Source organism: Lytechinus pictus, chromosome 15, assembly GCF_037042905.1.
Source record: "Lytechinus pictus isolate F3 Inbred chromosome 15, Lp3.0, whole genome shotgun sequence".
Classification (NCBI taxonomy): Eukaryota; Metazoa; Echinodermata; class Echinoidea; order Temnopleuroida; family Toxopneustidae; genus Lytechinus; species Lytechinus pictus.
This window is the reverse complement of record NC_087259.1, coordinates 1,584,904-1,590,728: the sequence shown is the minus strand read 5'-3', so window position 1 is coordinate 1,590,728 and position 5,825 is coordinate 1,584,904.

Here is a 5,825-nt window from a genome sequence, read left to right as displayed (position 1 = left end):
GCTCGAGCGAATGGAAAGTGGTCACTGAACTAAGAAATGGGAAAATGGTTGATTTTTTTTTTTTTTTTTTTTTTTTTTGGGGGGGGTAGATTTTTAAAAGATCTTTGGTGTTGATTGAAAAATAAAAAAATAAAAATCACTGAACCACTATCACTGGTACTCATGGGGGACATGGGGAACATGTAGCATCCCTAGATTCTTCTAAAGTCTGTTATAGGCCTATATATAAACCGGGGTGATAATGTATTGTAAGTCGCATAGAAACATTTAAGCGCTATTACCATCGCATTTTTATACATGATTACTGCGGTAGAAAATCTTAATTAATAGAAGTGGAGTAGGTCTATAAAGTAGACATATGCCTACAGCACTGGCGGATTTAAATGGGGCACATTCATTCGGAGTCACAACCATTTTTGGGGGCTTTTTTGGCAAGTTTTCCTGAACCAAAAAGCCCCCTTTTGGAAAACCCTTCATCCGCCCCTGCTACACTATAATGGGTCCATAAACCAGCACCCCTGGGCCTAGCCCCTTGTCGAGGCCCTGGTGGCTGCTTCCCGAGCGAAGCGAGGGATATCCTAATTAGTGAAGCGAATTAGGCCTGGAGAGCGGAGTGCTGGATACCCGCCAATGTTCCTAACTTATCAAGTTCTTCTGACCTGTGAAAAGTCGAAAGATTGAATTATGTAACCAGGATCTACGTCCAAACAAGGAGTGACCAGCACTCCTTGGTCCAAACAATTCCACGTAAAATGCACAGAAAAACCATTGTCCGGGACCAGTGTCTACCTGCCACGTCCCTGGGAAAAACACAGGGATCTAGCTCGCCCTGACCCTGTTTGGTCTGGGAAGTCTGTATGATACACGTATTTAATTTCAATCCAATTCAATTCTTTATTCCATTTCCATTCAAAACATAATACAAAGTAATATAAAGTAATACAAATAAATACAATTTTACAGACGAACATTACAGTATAATAAACAGTATAATATTGAGCATAAATGGAAATGATGGGGGTCCACTAAAAAGTAAAGCTTGTAAAGTGTGGATCCCCCTTGGAAATGATGAAAATATAATCGACTTATTCATATATGCGTTTATAAACAGGAAAGAAAAAAGAGAAGAAACGAAAAGATCGAAATCATATTGATGTAAACATAATTACAGAACAAGTCCAAATCTATTCACACAAAGATGTCCTCGCTGTGAAGGATATGTTGCGCAATATACAGACGAACAAAGCAGAAAGAGAGGGAATGACAAGGCACATAAGACAAGACAAAATAAGAGACAGGACAGTTCAAGACAAGATAACATAATAAGTAAAAAAAAAAAAAAGATTAAAAGGAGGAAAAGTCAGAATGGGGAAGGGCTGACCACAAACCAGTTTGATCTGAAGTAAGAAAAAGATGATATAACTGGACAATATAAGATGAAAAAAGATAAAACAATAAAAATGAAAAATGTAAGGATGATAATCAGGATAATGAAGTCTTAGTTCCGTTGCGAAGAATTATAGGAATGAAGCAGGATAAGTTTGAATTTACGTTTGAATGAATTTAAAGAGACAAAGGCCCGTATTCTGAAGTCAGGTTTAACTTAGACCATGATCTAAAATCATGGGAAGCCAAACGTGTCAATTTTTTTTTTGTTAATTTTTATGTTTCTTATGTTTATTATGCTCTTTCCTGATTCATCGATGGCGAACACAATCATCTATTTACACTTCCTATACAATTAAGAATGATTTTAGAGCCAAATGAGCTGAAATATAATATCTCTACCGTTAGTGATTTATGTAACATTTGGCTATCCATAGGTAGACATTACCATAATCAAGCATTTTTATTTTAACAAAGAGTTGAGTAATCAACTGGAAATCGATAGTAAAATAGACGAATGTTGAATAATGAGGCAAGCATGCTTGACATGATCAAGAGCTAATAACACAGATCTTTACTCATAGAACTGGGTAATGTTAATGTTACAAGAATAAAGGAATAAGTAAAGCATGGCATTAATCGAAACTGAAGACATTAAGATTTGCATATCTTTGGCGCTCTTAATTATGATCTTGCAAGATACTAAACATGTGAGGGATATGGCATGCCTGGCATGATAAGTGAACATAATTATTTAAGCACAAGTCCTTTTTGTATTCTGACAAACAATCAGACATACCAATCACCAAATTCACAGTAATTATTTTATAGGTGCGGCAAGAGCTAACAAAAGGTTGGGGAGTTAACGAATTGAAAGAAGGGGTCAGCCCAACAAGTTTGAACACCAAATGGATAATAGGAAGATTGCCATTTTGTAAAGCCAGCCATTGGAAGTTATCACAAAAGGGCAGACATTAACATAATCAAGCATTTTTTTAAACAAAAAGTTGATTATTCAACTGGAAATCGATAGTAAAATAAACGAATGTTGAATAATGAGGCAAGTATGCATGACATGATCAAGAGCTAATAACACAGATCTTTACTCATAAAATTGGGTAATGTTAATGTTACAAGAATAAAGGAGTAAGTCAAGCATGGCATTAATCGATACTGAAGACATTTGTAGTTAATGATTTGCATATCTTTGGCGCTCTTTTATGATGTTGCAAGATACTAAAACATGTGAGGGATATGACATGCGTGGCAAGATAAGTGAACATGATTATTTAAGCACAAGTCCGTTTTGTATTCTGACAAACAATCAGAAATACCAATCACCAAATTCTCAGTAATTATTTTATCGGTGCGGCAAGAGCGAACAAAAGGTTGGGAGTTAACGAATTGAAAGAAGAATCATGCCCAGCATGTTCAAACACGTAGTAGAAAAAAAGATTGCCATCTTGGTAAAACCAGTCATTGGAAGCTATTGTCACAAAATGGTAGACATTACTATATAGAAAGCAATTTTTTTAAAACAAAATGTCGATTATTCAACTCGAGATCGATTGTAGAACAGACAATAAATAGTGATGCGAGCATGTTTGGCAGGCATGGTCACGGGCTCACAAATAAACACAGAATTTTACTCATTCTCTAATTGGGTAATATTGTTATTGCAAGGGCGAGCAAAGAATGTTGAATAATGGTGCAAGCATGCTCGGCATGATCAAGAGCTAATGAATACATGACTTTACTCATCTTTATAATTGGGTAATATTGGTATTGGAAATGAAGGTGAAAAAGAAGGAACAACGAAACAAAAACAGTCATTTCAAATTACTAAAGGGCATGATGAAAAACTTATGCAATGGTACCAGGCTATAGGGTTCGGCCACGCAAAGATGAAATTTGGAAATAACTAGAGTAGAGGGCCTATAATCGGGGGAGCCACCAACATTTTCAAATTTTAACATGATCTAACAAGTTGTAGAGGATACTACCATTAACCCCTATATGATGATACGTCACAATAGAGGGGCCAGGAAAGGGTTTTCAAAGTGGGGGGGGGGCTGACCATGCAAAAAATCACAATCGTATGGTAATTTTTACATTTTTGTACATGCTTTTGGAAAAAAGTGGGGGGGGGGGACTGAAGCTCCCCGCCCAGCCCTACCCCCCCCCCCGCTTCCGCGGCCCCTGCAATACATTGTGCTCACTCAACCATGAACGTATGATATCAAAATTGTGTGTGGAGTGGCTAAATATAGTAAAACAGCATAACACCATAAAATTCACCTAAAGACAACATTTGCCCAACTTTGTATTTGCACAATCTGAAAAACGACTCTTGTGACTTTCAAAAATTGTCATTTTTAATTCAATCTTTAATTACTCATGCATGACTCAACCGATCAATCTTATTTTTCCCCAGAAGTTGCTCAATGAGTGGAGAAAACCACCTACGGAATATCATATCTCAAAATAATTCCGTTCAAAAGTTACAGCAATTTGATTTAGGGGGGACTTACTTTTTTTGTTGTGTATAGTTTACGATCTTGCCGTCAATGTGGTAACTATTTCTTGAATTGGTTTTGTATAAATTATGAATATTTTGTGAAAAAATTTAAGCCTGATGAATATTTTTGAAAAGTGCGCGAAGTTTGGACACCCCATCATACTAAAGTAATTGCATCAAATCTCGTATTTTCGTTGTATTTTGTAGTTATTAAGGTCATAACTCAAATCAATAGCAGGGTTTTTTTTATCTCTCATTGTGAGTTCTCCTATATAGAAGTTTCTGTAATATATCAAAATCTGTATTATCCGTCTGTCAGTGTCATCAAATCGAAAGGATTTCTGTATAAAAACCAAAGTTGTTAAAGCGCCGCGTTCGCGGCGCTCTAATATATGAGGCGCCGATTGTACCAATATTATATAGAACAATTATTTGTTATATAATCATTATTTATTAAATAATAACTATTATTTATATATAATTTACATTTTATTTGTAAATACTTACTATTATATAAAATAACATTTCTAATTATTTATATATAATTCCAAGTAATACTTCATTATTTGTAAATAATAATAGTTCGACATTCCATTATTTATAAATAATGATTATTTGTTTTTCATTATTTATAAATAATGATTATTTGATTTTCATTATTCATAAATAATGATTATTTGTTTTCATTATTTATAAATAATGATTATTTATAAATGGTGAATTTTGTGATAATTTTCTATAGAAAAATAAGTTTTCAAAAATTTAGGGGTCATCATGCCCCCGTATTGTCGTTGCAAGCATTTTGGGGAAAAATTAACTTAACAAAAACAAAAAACAAAAAATTATAGAAAGTAGAAGGGCTGATGCACTTACACTCACTCTCTCAGCTCATATGCACTTGATCCACTTCCATTAAGGATCCGAATTTCGGGCTAAATTCCGCCCGACAGTTCCGGGGACCAACCAACGTAATATTTCGTATTGCGAGGTACCGTATACTAAGGTCGCACCATGAACCGCATTTTTCAGTGGATTTCTAACAAGTGGGTCTCGCATGCTGGGATCTCACTTCTGGTGTCCACAACACGCAACTTCTATGGCTTAATTTTTCTGTGCGCGACAACATGTAATGAACCCTTGGGTTGTTCCTACGATCAGAGAGAAAAGGTGAAATACACGCGCGCCTACGGGGATTGTGAACTGTAGGAAAAAATGTATAAAATTACACTTTTTGATATTTCTACGAAGACGAAGTGATATAGAAAATGAAGAATATTACAATCAGACCATATCCCTAAAAAATTGCTTCAAGAAATGCCATTATGAAGAGGAAACGGACAAAAATTTGTGAAGAAAAATCACGAAAATGGAAATCGCATCATGAATATTCATATCATGGGCGGTCCCACATTTGCATGTTATAGCGAGTTTTCCATTATTTAATAAATAATGGTTATTTGTATATAAATAATGATTAATTGTATATAATGGCAAACTGTAAAAATTGTTTCTAAATAATGATTATTTATAAATAATGGGATATTGAAACAAAATTATTATTTATAAATAATGAAGAAGATATTTCATTATTTAACAAATAATCTTTATTTATAAATAATGGAAAACTCGAACATTAAATAATGATTATTTATAAATAATGAAAATAATGGCGCACTCGAAAAAAATTATTTATAGATAATGAAGTAGACGTTTTCATTATTTAACAAATAATCATTATTTATAAATAATGGGAAACTCAACAAATTATTTATAAATAAAGAAATGTGCACTGGCATTGTTAATAAATAATTATTATTTATAAATAATAGAAAACTTATTTATAAATAATGGAAAAACGAATTGCAAATATTTATAAATAATGAAGTATGTAGTGTCATTATGTATAATTAATGAAAAACGA